General features: G+C 39.8%; 1 long non-coding RNA gene across 1 annotated transcript in view; it reads right to left on the bottom strand.

The window, feature by feature from the left end:
- LOC129532949 (uncharacterized) overlaps window positions 1-13321 on the bottom strand; it is a 45927-nt gene extending 32606 nt beyond the window's left edge. The window contains exons 1-2 of the long non-coding RNA XR_008678920.2: window positions 13185-13321; window positions 12710-12831 (exon numbers count right to left, since the gene is read on the bottom strand). This is a non-coding gene — a long non-coding RNA (uncharacterized lncRNA). The remainder of the gene's footprint in view (window positions 1-12709; window positions 12832-13184) is intronic.
- Window positions 13322-14379: the final 1058 nt, after the last annotated feature.

Here is a 14379-nt window from a genome sequence, read left to right on the forward strand (position 1 = left end):
TTATCTTTCTTTTTCTTCTTTTTTCTTTTTCTCTTTCTTTCTCTTTCTCTTTCTCTCTTCTTTCTTTCTTTCTCTTTCTCTCTTTCTCTCTTTTTTCCTTTCCTTTCTTTTCCTTTCCTTTCTTTCCCTTTCCTTTCCTTTTTCTCTTCTTTCCTTTCCTTTCTTTCTTTTCTCCATTCCATCCCCCTCAATACCTTGGTTTTCTGTGGAAGTTAAGACTTCCAAGGTCCTGCTGTACTCATCTCTCTAAAGGAAAGGGCTCTTAGGACATTCATTTATTCATGAAATACTTATGGGAAACCCTTGCTGGTTCCTATTCCAGGCATAGATGATGCTATAACAAACAAATTGGCCCTACCCTCATGAAGCTTAAGTCTAGTGTTGGGCTGGGCATGGTGGCTCACGCCTGTAATCCCAGCTTTTAGGGAGGCAGAGGTAGGGGATAGCTTGAGCCCAGGAGTTTGAGACCTGCCTGGGCAATATAGTGAGACCCCATTCTCCACAAAAAGGAAAAAAAGAGACACACACAAAACATAAGTGTAAGTCTAGTGTTGGGGCAGTGCGGGGGTGAGGCTCAGGCAGACAGTAAACAAATAAAAATGTGGGTGAGAATGCACTGAATCATGCTTTGGTCTGATGTTTTATTCCCAATCGTGGAATAAATTAAATGACTAGAGACAGGTGTGTTTTGCTGTGAGAATCAGATGAGCAGAATTGAGGAACGTTAGGATGGTTCCCGCCCAGGGCAGAATATAAGGGTTTCTAAGCCTCACTTCCAATGAGGACACCTCCTGGGTTTCTTAAAAAGCTGGAGGTGGCCAAGTGGTCTTTGTGGGCAGAAGTGACAAGGCTGAAGGCAGGAGGGCAGTTTCCTCAAATCCTTTATGGGCAGCAGTGATTTCTCATCAGGCTTTGTTTGGGGCATTGCTGGAAATCTACACATGAGTTTAATTTCCAGTCTTCCTCCAAACTAACTGAGCTGCCAATATCCTTTTTAAACATCTTTTCTCTGTTTAAGCATACAGAGTCATCTTTCATTGCTTGCAACCAAGACCTCCAGTTAAGGAGCACACAGTTGAGGAGCACACTGTGTCAATCAAATATTGTTTCATCACATTAAATTGCACCAAACCCTTCCAACAGTTGTGTGATAGAGGCTTCTTATCATCATTGTAGAGGCAAGAACACTAAGATTGAAAATCACAGTGAAGGGTTCAGTGTTTCCCAGCAAGACCAAGCCAGAATGCAAATGTAAGTCCACTTGTATCTCAATCTATGTTTTTTCAAATTGCCTTCCTGGTTACATGTTTCCTGCTTTAAGTCAGGACTGATTTTTGGTGCAGAACAAAAAGACTACAACGGAAAAATGAAAAGACTAGCTCTGGAAGGATGAGATAGAGAGGATATAAGAAACCTGGGCTTGGCCGGGCATGGTGGCTCACGCCTGTAATCCCAGCACTTTGGGAGGCTGAGGCGGGAGGATCATGAAGTCAGGAGATCGAGACCATCCTGGCTAACATGGTGAAACCTCGTCTCTACTAAAATTACAAAAAAATTAGCCAGGCGTGGTGGTGGATGCCTGTAGTCCCAGCTACTCAGGAGGCTGAGGCTGGAGAATGGAATGAACCCAGGAGGTGGAGCTTGCAGTGAGTCGAGATTGCACCACTGCACTCCAGCCTGGGCAACAGAGTGAGACTCCTTCTCAAAAAAAAAAAAAAAAGAAAAAAGAAACTTGGGCTTGACCTAAGGAAAGTGTAAGTTTACACATGAAGGGCACCCAAAACAGTGTTGATATTGCTTCCAAACAAGTAGAAGGAATCAGTCAACATGGGACTGTCCCTTCCACTTGCCTTTCCCCAGAAGGATGTGCTATTTTCTTCATATCCATGCTGATTTAAACTAACACATGAATGTCAAACTTATTCTCATTAATTTTAATTTTACAGTATTTTTCTCCATCCTGTGAAAAATTTCTCTTAGAATGTTATAATCTATTTGGCTCAGGTACATTCATACTGATTATTTAACCTTGGCTAATTTTTGAATACTTCTCTCCAAAGCTCCTGCACACATTCTGCAATAACACAGCATTTCAAGTGGAGTAATCAAGATTTCTTGTGATATGACATCTCTTTTCATTTGTTCCACTTCTCTTCATTATTTTCCCTCTTTTTCTTTTAGTAGGTGGGAGCAGAGGATTTAAACTGAACATCAGCAAAGAAGAAAAGCTTAAATTCAGACTGGGAACAAATGTGCATTTGCCTGAGTGTGCCATAATCCTGGGAGAACAATAGGAAATATCTTGAATTTAAAAAAAAAAACAAATATGAACTCTGATCAAGAGGGAGAAAAATACAGGACTTAGTTGAAAAATCTCAGTTTTTAAACTTTCTTACTTTTTAACCTTGAGAAAGTTATTTAAGTGTTCTTAAACTAAATTTTTCTAATTTTTCACATGACCTCTAATAGTCTATTTAAAAGGTGAATAGTGTATACTTTCTTATTTACAGGATTAAAGAAGTACAAGTAACTCAGACAAAACCATGTGGTGCGTATTGAGAAATCTGGGCTTTGGACCCATATATATCCATTGTCAATTATGCTAATCCACAAAAACCACAGTTAGGAAGATTATTAGAAAGTAGAGGGCATCAAAGTTAAGATGGCCAATGGATCTGAAGCCAGGCAAGAGGACAGAAGTTGTGCTAGACACTAACTGGGAGAAGGGAGTTGTGAGGACCATTTCTGACAGTAGGTCTCATGTGGAAAGGGCCTAGACCTGGCCTTTCAAATCCTCAATTGCACTATGCTTCCTACTGTGTAGCTGTAAGACCAAGACTTAGCAGGAGAGTGGTAGGAAACCAGATGGGGGCAGGTGGGCATGGCCTGGCCATACAGACGGTGAGAAGGTTTTTGTATTTATCTTAAAAACACGGGAAAGCCTGGGAAGGGCTTGATGGAGAGTGAATTAATAATCACGTTTACATTTTGAAACAGTTATCTAGATTTTAAAGAGACTGATAGGAGAAGAGAAGTCATGGGGACACCAGTTGGTGAGCCATGGTGTAGGCACTGCCATTGTGCCCATGGTCATGCCATTAATAAATAACACCCAGGGACTAAAATCTAAGGCTTACAGGAGGAATCAACCTCTAACAATAGGAAATGTGATGGGAGGGATGGCGGGGAAAGAGAGGAGACACGCCCTAACTGTGCACCAGCCATGCTAATGCTTTCCTACTCTATTAGTTTCCTGGGGCACAATGAGGGCACAAAGTTCCACAATGTGGGGCTTTAAATACAGAAATTTATTTTCTCACTGTTCTGGAGAATAGAAGTCTGAAATCAAAGTCTTGGCAGGGCTGTGCTCTCTCTCCCTGAAGGCTTTAGGAGAGATTCTGTTCCATGCCTTTCTTTTAGCTTTTAGCTTCTGGTGCTGTAAGGACACCAGTCATACCGGATCAAGTCCCACCCTAATGACCTCATTGCCACTTCATTACATCTGCAAAGATCCTGTTTCAACATATCTTTTTGGGAATACAATTCAACCCAGAACAAGAACGTTCGTATTCTTAGTCCTCATGATGATGTCCACATGACAAACACCTCCTCTTTGCCTGTGCTTTCTCCCAACTCCACCATCTGTAGCAACTGTTGGCATGCACTGAGTGTCCTTTTTGTGCTAGGAGTGCTAATGCTTTATGACCAATGCACCCAACAATCCTCTGGGGAAGGTAGATGGGGGAATGAAAATTTGATGAGGTTAAGTGAGTCTCCCATTTGCACAGCTGAGAAGTTGTAGGTTGGTATTTACATGGGAATTTAGTTTTGTTTTATTTTGCTCCAATCCCTAGCTCTTTCTTTTTTACCTCTCTGCATTCTGAGGGGGTGAACTCCTACCTTATGCCACCTCCTGCAAAGAGGATCTCAGGCAATCATTGATCCATCTAGAGGGGCCTCGGACTAGGGTCTTCAGGGGAACAGGTCAATGATCAGGCATTTTTTATCCCCTCTGGCTTTTCAACTAGCATAGTTTGTAATTAGTTTCTGAATAATACTCTGCCACATTGTAAGTGTTAATAATTACACAATCAAAATCTCCATTAAAATAAGTGTGCATCATTATTGGTGTAATTAGGTTTAAAAGACAAAGTTTTAGGAAAATGGGGTCTGTTATTTTCCTCTATCATTTTCTTCTTTTTTTCTCTCTCTCTTTTCCTTCCTCTCTCCCGCTCTCATCACCTCTTCCTATCTCTTGTGTATCAGTGGTGCGTGTGTGTGTGTTTGAGCAATTAAGAGAAATGCAAATAGGCATTCAGCCTTCTCATCACAAGTCTAATTTTTGGTCAAGTGATTATACAAAGCTTTTTTCTTTGGGGAACTTATACATCAGAAATGAAGACTCCCCATTGTCCTTAAAACAATCACATGAAATTGTGGAAGAAAAACACATTGGACTTGACCTTACATTGTCTAGCTCAGCTATATGCATATGTCACTTCCTTTTTGCCTTTACTCTTTTCTTATGTCACCATTTTGCCTTTTATAAGGCAGTTGGATATGATAGAGAGAGCAAAGACTTTGAACTGAGAGACCCTGGTTCAAATCATGATTCAGGAACTTCTTAGTGGTCTCATTTTATGCTTATGTTTCTCTGGTCCTTAAAGTCATTCATTTATTTGAACCTTTCCTAATACTTAATTGAACATCTTCTTAGGATGTGTTGAGCACCGTTCCAGGTAATGAGGATCCAGCCATGAATGGAAAATATTTCTGATCTCAAGCAGCTTCCATTTTGGTGTTTTAGTTATTCTTCGAGATTTCTGTGACATCTTTTAACTTAAGTATACAGCGTGTATCATGTCATCCAAATTCATAGCTATCACATATAGATGAGTTTTTATTTGGTAGCCATGATCTTTGTCCTAAACCCATGTAAATTCAATGTCTCTTGGTTCTTTCCATTTGGATGTCCTCCAAAGCACATTAAACTCAATACTGAGCTTAATCTATCTCCACCAATGAATTTCTTCCATGCAGTTGCCTCACTACATAGCCTAACAAACATATAAATACATATAAAGACTTTGAGGGCAATGATTTACACTTTTCTGTCTTGATCATGCTTTACCATCAACAGGAAATCAGTAAATATATTAAGTAAATGATGGAATGAACAAATAATAAGCATACAGTCTAAGAGGGAAGACAGATTTTGAAAGAAATATATACAGTTCTTCTAGTACATTAGGAGACAGAAAATCCAATCTGTCTTGATTTAAAACATCAAGTCCTAAAATGGAAGGTTGAGCAAAGTGCTCTTTGACTGCCCAGATCAGGAAATTATTCACTGAGGAGGCAACATGTTAATTGGGTCTTTAAGGAATAATAGGGATTTTTTACATAGAGAAAACTTGCAGGATAAAAGAAATACAGAATTAGTAGAGGGGAAGAGCAGGAACTGATTTGTTGAGTGAGCTTCACTCATAGTGTGTAGCCTAAAAACACTTTGAAAATATTTGTTTATCCACTATCAAGCCTATTTTGTCATCTTGTTACAGTAGGTAGCTAGTCAGACATGAGCAGGGCAGGAGAGCCGTTTCCCCCAGGGCCACCTACCCGATGTCAGGGGATCATCAGGTGATGGTCAGGTGGTTGTTACACTGTTTCTCTAAAGTAATAATTGGTAGCAGCCAGAGCCAGGGACAGGCAGTCCCCCACAGACAGAAACATCTAAAACTGGTGATCAGCAGCTTTCTGACAAGATCTCAGGGGTTGGGAGAGTGGGCTCACACATGTGCCCTAAGAGGCAAAATGGTGGAGTTTAACTCCTATATGACCTTCCAGGAACATGCAAACTGGAGAGGGAAGAATGCCTCAAGTGAGCCTGCATACAATTCCAGTAAACACACTGAACGTGCGGCCCCTCCCAAGTGCTGGAAGGCCGGTGAGCATGTGGAGAGCCCAGGCCAAGAGAATCGGGGGAGAAGGGATGCAGCCTCTCAGAAGCACACCAATGTATAAAACCCAAAGGCAAAGGCCAAGCCACGTACTTGATCTCTCAAGTCACCCACTTACCACTGGGGAACATATCCCAGTGTCTTCCCATTGGGAAACATGTCTGAGTCACAGCACCAAAGTATGTCAGCAGAGGTGAATTCGTATGGTCTGAGGCAACCTCAATTCTTCCCTCCTCAAAAGAAAGAATTTGAATGAGGAGCATAAGGCAGAAGGAGAGACCAAGGAAAGTTTTAAAGCAGGAGTGAAAGTTTATTAAAAAGCATTAGAGTAGTGTCAAAAGGATTGATACCAATTCTTCTTTGAATGTCTGCTATAATTCTGCTGTGAATCTGTCTGGTCCTGGACATTTTTGTTGGTAATTTTTAAAATTACAATTTCAATCTCACTGCTTGTTATTGGGGTGTCTAATTATTCCTGATTTAAGCTAGGAGGGTTGTATTTTTCCAGAAATTTATCCATCTCTTCTAGGTTTTCTAGTTTATGTGTGTAAAGGTGTTCATAATAGCCTTGAATGATCTTTTGTATTTCAGTGGTGTCGGTTGTAATATCTCCTGTTTTGTTTCTTAATGAGGTTATTTGGATTTTCTCTCTTCTTTTCTTGGTTAATCTTGTTAATTGTCTGTCAATTTTATTTATCTTTTCAAAGAACTGTCTTTTTGTTTCATTTATCTTTTGTGGTTTTTGTTTGTTTGTTTGTTTGTTTCAATTTCACTTAGTTCTCCTCTGATCTGGGTTATTTCCTTTCTTCTGCTGGGTTAAGTTTGCTTTGTTCTTGTTTCTCTAGTTCCTTGAGGTGTAACCTTAGATTGTCTGTTTGTGTTCTTTCAGTCTTTTTGACATAGGCATTAAGGGCTATGAACTTTCTTCTTAGCACTGCATTTTCTGTATCCCAGAGGTTTTGAAATGTTGTGTCATTTTCGTCATTCAGTTTGAAGAATTTTTAAATTTCCATCTTGATTTCATCTTTTACCCAATTCTCTTTCAGGAGCAGGTTATTTAATTTCCATGTATTTGCAGGGTTTTAAAGGTTCTTTTTGGAGTTGGTTTCCAGTTTTATTCCACTGTGGTCTGAGAGAGTGCTTGATATAATTTCAATTTTCTTAAATTTATTGAGGCTTGTTTTATGACCTATCATATGGTCTGTCTTAGAGAAAGTTCCATGCCCTGCTGAATAGAATGTGTATTCTGTGTTTGTTGGATTAAATGTTCTGTATATATCTGTTAAGTCCATTTGTTCCGAGGTATAATTTAAATCTATTGTTTCTTTGTTGACCTTCTGTCTTTATGAGCTGTTTAGTGCTGTCAGTGGAGTATTGAAGTCCCCCACTGTTATTGTGTTGCTGTCTCTCTCATTTCTTAGGTATATTAGCAATTGTTTAATAAATTTGGGAGCTCCAGTGTTAGGTGCATATATGTTTAGGATTGTAGTATTTTCCTGTTGGACAAGGGCTTTTACCATTATATAATGTCCCTCTTTGTCTTTTTTACCTGCTGTTGCTTTAAAGTTCATTTTGTCTGATATAAGAAAAGCTACTTCTGCTAGCTTTTGGTACCCATTTGCATGAAATGCCTTTTTCCACCCCTTTACTTTAAGTTTATGTGAGTTCTTATGTATTAAGTGAGTCTCTTGAAGGCAGCAGATAAGTGGAGCATTTAGGCCATTTACATTCATTGTTAGTATTGAGATGTGAGGTACCATTCCAGTCATCGTGCTGTTTGTTGCTTGTGTACTTTTTTTTGTTTTGTTTTTTGTATTTTAAAATCTATTTTTGTTTTATAGGTCATGTGAGATTTATGCTTTAAAGAGGTTCTGCTCTGATGTGTTTCCACGATTTGTTTCAAGACTTAGAGCTCCTTTTGGCAGTTCTTGTAGTGGTGGCTTGGTAGTGGCGAATTCTCTCAGCATTTGTTTGCCTGAAAAAGACTGTATCTTTCCTTCATATTTGATGCTTAGTTTTCCTGTATACAAAATTCTTGGCTGATGATTGTTTTGCTTGAGGAGGCTGAAGATAGGGCCCCAATCCCTTCTAGCTTGTAGGGTTTCTGCTGAGAAATCTGCTGTTAATCTGATAGGTTTTCTTTTACAGGTTACCTGGTGCTTTTGTCTCACAGCTCTTAAGATTCTTTCTTTTGTCTTAACTTTAGATAACCTGATGACAATGTGACTAGGTGATGATCTTTTTGTGATGAATTTCCCAGGTGTTCTTTGTGCTTCTTGTATTTGGATGCCTAGGTTTCCAGCAAGGCTGGGGAAGATTTCCTCAATTATTCCCTGAAACATGTTTTCCAAACTTTCAGATTTCTGTTCTTCCTCAGGAATGCTGATTATTCTTAGGTTTGGTCGCTTAACATAATCCCAGATTTCTTGGAGGCTTTGTTCATATTTTCTTATTCTTTTTTCTTTCTCTTTGTTGGATTGGTTTAATTCAAAGACCTTGTCTTCAAGCTCTGAATTTCTTTCTTCTACTTGTTCGATTCTATTGCTGAGACTTTCCAGAGCACTTCTATAAGTGTATCCAATGTTTCTTGACATTTTGATTGTTTTTTATTTATGCTATCTATCATATCTGTTTCATTGAATATTTCTCCCTTCACTTCTTGTATCTTTTTTTTTTTGGATTTCTTTGCATTGGGCTTCGCCTTTCTTTGGTGCCTTCCTGATTAATTCTATGAAGCAAGAATCACCCTAATACCAAAACCAGGAAAGGACATAACCCAAAAGGAAAACTACAGACCAATATCCTTGATGAACATAGATGCTAAAATCCTTAACAAAACACTAGCTAGCCAAATCCAACAACATATCAAAAAGATAATCCACCATGATCAAGTGGGTTTCATACAAGGAATGCAGGGATGGTTTAACATACACAGGTCAATAAAAATCATACACCACATAAACAGATTTAAAAATAAAAAATCACATGACCTTCTCAATAGATGCAGAAAAAGCATTTAACAAAATCCAGCATCACTTTATGATTAAAACTCTCTGCAAACTCAGCATGCAAGGGACATACCTCAATGTAATAAAAGACATCTATGACGAACCCACAGCCAACATACTATTGAATGAGGAAAAGTTGAAAGCATTCCTTCTGAAAACTGGAACAAGACAAGGATGCCCACCCTCATCACTCCTCTTCAACATAGTACTGGAGGTCCTAGTAAGAGCAATCAGAAAGGAGAAAGAAATAAAGGGCATCCAAATAAGTAAAGAGGAAGTCAAACTGTCCCTGTTTGCTGATGATGTGATCATTTACCTTGAAAGCCCTAAAGACTCGTCCAGAAAGCTCCTAGAACTGATAAAAGAATTCAGCAAAGATTAATGTACACAAAGCAGTAGCTCCTCTATACACTAACAGCAACCAAGTGGAGAATAAAATCAAGAACTCAATTGCTTTTACAATAGCTGCAAACAATAAAATACTTAGTAATATACCTAACCAAGGAGGTGAAAGACCTCTGCAGGGAAAACTACAAAACACTACTAAAAGAAATCATAGATGACACAAACAAATGGAAACACATCCCATGCTCATGATTAGGCAGAAACAATATTGTGAAAATAACCACAATGCCAAAAGCAATCTACAAATTCAATGCAATCCCCATCAAAATACACCATCATTCTTCACAGAATTAGAAAAAAAATTCTAAAATTCATTTGGAAGCAAAGAAGAGCCTGCATGGCCAAAGCAAGACTAAGCAAAAGGAATAAATCTGGAGGCATACACAACCTGATTTCAAACTATACTGTAAGGCCATAGTCACCGAAACAGCATGGTGCTTGTATAAAAATAGGCACATAGACCAATGGAACAGAATAGAGAATCCAGACATAAACCCAAATACTTAGAGCCAACTGATCTTTGACGAAGCAGGCAAAAACCTAAAGTGGGGAAAGGACACCCTTTTCAACAAATTATGCTTGGATAATTGGCTAGTCACATGCAGGAGAATGAAACTGGATCCTTATCTCTCACCTTATACAAAAATCAACTTGAGATGGATTAAGGGTTTAAATCTAAGACCTGAAACTATAAAAATTCTAGAAAGTAACACTGGAAAAACCCTTCTAGACATTGGCTTAGGCAAGGATTTCATGACCAAGAACACAAAAGCAGATGCAATAAAAACAAAGATAAATAGCTTGGACCTAATTAAACTAAAGAGCTTTTACAGGGCAAAAGGAACAGTCACCAGAGTAAATAGACAACCCACAGAGTGGGAGAAAATCTTCACAATCCATATATCTGACAAAGGACTAATATCCAGAATCTACAATGAAGTCAAGCAAATCAGTAACTTAAAAAAAAAAATCCCATCAAAAAGTGGGCTAAAGACATGAATAGACAATTCTCAAAAGAAGATATACAAATAGCCAACAAACATGAGAAAATTCTCAGCATCACTAATGATCAGGGAGATGAAAATCAAAGCCACAATGTGATACCACCTTACTCCTGAAACCCTGAACATAATCAAAAAATAAAAAAAGCAGAGGATGTTGGCATGGATGCGGTGAAGAGGGAACACTTCTATACTGCTGGTGGGAATGTAAACTAGTACAACCACTATGGAAAACAGTGTAGAGATTCCTTAAAGAACTAAAAGTAGAATTACCATTTGATCCAGCAATCCCACTGCTGGGTATCTGCCCAGAGGAAAAGAAGTCATTATACAAAAAAGATACTTGCACACGCATGTTTATAGCAGCACAATTCTCAGTTGCAAAATTGTGGAACCAACCCAAATGCCCATTAATCAATGAATGGATAAAGAAACTGTGGTATATTTATATGATGGAATACTACTAGGCCAAAAAAATGAATTAATGGCATTTTCAGCGACCTGAATGAGATTGGAGACATTATTCTAAGTGAAGTAACTCAGGAATGGAAAACCAAACATCGTATGTTCTCAGTGATATATGGGAGCTAAGTTTTGAGGACGCAAAGGCATAAGAATGACACAATGGACTTTGGGGACTTGGGGGGAAGTATGGGAAGGAGGTGAGGGAAAAAAGACTACAAATATGGTACAGCGTATACTGCTCCGATGATGGGTGCACCAAAATCTCACAAATCACCACTAAAGAACTTCCTCATGTAACCAAATACCACCTGTACCCCAATGACTTATGGGGAAGAAAAGCATTACAGTGGGAATGAAAGTAAGTAAAGTACTTAGAAGAGGGCCAAGTGGATGACTTGAGAGATCAGATGTGTGGTTCGACCTTTGACTTAGGGTTCTTATACATTGGCATGCTTTTGGGTGGGTTGCATCCCTTCTCCCCTGACTCTTCCCTTGGAGTGGGCTACCTATATGCTCAGTGGCCTGCCAGCCCTTGAGAGGGGCTGCATGTGTATTGTGTTTACTGGAATTGTACATATGCTCATTTGAGGCATTCTTCCCTTACCAGCTCTAATGTTCCTAGAAGGTCATATAGCAGTTAAACTACACCATTTTACCTCTTAGTGCACATGCATGAGCCCACTCGTCCAACTTCTGAGATCTTATCAGGAAGATGCTGATCACCAGTTTCAGATGTTTCTGTCTACTGGGGGTCTGCCTTTCCCTGGCTCTGGCTGTGACCAATTATTATTTTAGAGAAACAGTGTAACAACGACCTGACCATCACCTAATAGTCACCTGACATTCCTGGTTGGGGCTGTGGGAACTTTCCTGCCCTGCTCATGACTGACTAGCTACCTACTTAACAATATCTCCGTTTCCAAAATGGAAGTTGTATTTGCAAGGTGGTTTTAAATCATTTTAGGCATGTATTCTTCAGCTATTTCCATGACAAACTCAATTATTGTAAACTCAGTGGTTTCCTTCATTAAGCAATTATTCTCACTCTCACTGCCTGCAGGGAAACTGTGGTTCATCCAGACTAGACTAGGCTTGGATGGGTAGCTCTCTGGCCACGAATTAGCTGGATTTGGCCATGGGCTCTCAGTCTGCTCAATGCTGAAGGACAGTGATAATACCGCTATCATGAGATATGCCTATATTAGTCCATTCTCACACTGCTAACAAGGACATATCTGAGACTGGGTAATTTAAAAAGGAAAGTGGTTTAATTGACCACAGTTCAGCATGACTGAGGAGGTCTCAGGAAATTTACAATCATGGTAGAAGGCCAAGGGGAAGCAAGGTACCTACTTCACAAGGCAGCAGGAAGGAGAAGTGCAAGCGGGGGAAATGCCATATGCTTATAAAACCATCAGATCTGTGAGACTCACCCATTATCACAAGAACAGCATGGGGGAAACCTCTCCCATTATTCAATTACCTCCACCTGGTCCCACCCTTGACACGTGGGGATTATGTGGATTACAATTCAAGGTGAGATTTGGGTGGGGACACAGAGCTACTATATCAATGCCCAATCTCCAACATACAAGAGAAAAGCGAAACTACACAAGACTATGAAAAGTTCCTGCTCCCATCATGCCTGCCAAATTCCCAGTGACCAAAGCAACTCACACGTCCAAGACCAACATCAAAGGGCAAAGACTTAGTCTCTGCCTATAGTAAGGAGGAAACAGGAGTAAAATGCTGAAGAATAATATAGAATAGCATAAGCTATTTAAAAAATATTTTCATATTAAAAAGTTCAGTCCAATTTTAATCGAAACTCCAATGTGTCATACAATTTTAAGTTTTTCTTCTTCCTTACCTTAGGCCTGAACTGGCTCTGAAGCCAGAAGAGAGAAAGGGAGAGTGCAGCCTGTTCTTTCTGTTGGGCTTACTCATTTCAGTAGTCTATTGGGCTGCTCACAAACATTCCAGTTCTCCTTCCTAGACAGAGAAGATAAGATGACTTTGACAACTACTTAAAGTTAATTATAGCCATGTGATTTGCTTTAGCCAATAAAGTGTGTAACTTCTAGGTGGGAGCTATAATAATAAGTTTATGCTTTGCTACATTCTCATTTTCTATTCCAGTATTCAAAATTGTAGTGCCTGATCAGCCTGGGTTTTTGTGGTGTAATTAGCAGAGCTCCTGGGATAGACATAAGTGAGAAAGAAGTCTTTGTTTTTGGTTATTGTACTGAGAACTAAGCTAAGGAGGTATGTGTGTGTGTGTGTGTGTGTGTGTGAGAAAGAGAGAGAGAGACAGAGACAGAGAGAGAGAGATATCCACACATCACCTCTTCTCTTATCCTTATTGATTTTTCTTTCACTCTCTCTGTGTTGGGTCATCTTTTTCCGGCTTCTCTACTATGTGTGAGGGTAAACAAGGAAAAACATGGTACAGTTTTAGGTAGCCAGCACAGTTGTAGTTCCTACCCTCCACACACACCTGTTAAATGCCCTTAGTACTGACCCTTCCCTTCTGTGTGTTTTAGTGGTTTGTTACCTCACAATGTCTGGGATTCCTCATTCTTCAGTATTTCCTGAGAAGGACTATGCTTAATCCTACTGATGTCTTATGACTTTGCCTCAATTCCTACTTCTGGTGGGATGCCTCTAGCCACTTTCTGCTGGTATCTGCTTTCTCCTGCAGACAGGCCTCTTGAAAATAGATAGTTTTTGAGACCACCCTAGTCTGGGTGCTGCTCGCAGCACCCTGAGGCACACAGAAAGCCTGCCCCTTGCCATGCTGGTGAGGCAGTTCCCAGTGCAGCTTTCTTTTCTCTGCTGCTGCTGGGCCAGTTCCAGCCAGCCTGTCCCCTATAAGCAAGTAGCCAGTACCACTCCCTTCAAGTCTTTAAGGCACAAGTCAATTTATCAGAAATCTCTCTCAGTGTGCCCTGTCGAGCCACATGTAAGAACTGGGACATAGACTTCCTTCACATTCTTCCTCCCATTCTCATAGGGAGAGGAGAAAAATGCCTTTCCCCATCCTTCTAGACTGACTACTTTCTTGAAAAACTTACCAGTCAATCTGCTTAATGAATGTATTAGTCCATTTTCATGCTGCTATAAAGAATTGACTGAGACTAGGTAATTTATAAAGGAAAGAGATTAAATTGACTCACAATTCAGCATGACTGGGAAGGCCTCAGGAAACTCACAATCACGGTGGAAGGCAAAGGGCATCTTCTTCACAAAGTGGAAGGAAGGAGAAGTACTGAGCGAAGGTGGAAGAACCCCTTATAAAACCATCAGATTTCATGAGAATTCACTCACTATCATGAGAACAGCATGAGGGAAACTGCTCCCATAATTCGATGACCTCCACCTGATGTCTCCCTGGGATTATGGAGAGTACAATTCAAGATGAGATTTGGGTGGGGACATAAAACCTAACTATATCAGTGAATCTCCAGTTTTGCTGGTAGACATACAGGTTGGTGGAGAGTTTTGGGCTAAAGGTCTCAGGACTTGCTTTGCCTATCTCTT

The sequence above is a fragment of the Gorilla gorilla genome, chromosome 3, assembly GCF_029281585.2.
Source record: "Gorilla gorilla gorilla isolate KB3781 chromosome 3, NHGRI_mGorGor1-v2.1_pri, whole genome shotgun sequence".
NCBI classification, from domain to species: domain Eukaryota; kingdom Metazoa; phylum Chordata; class Mammalia; order Primates; family Hominidae; genus Gorilla; species Gorilla gorilla.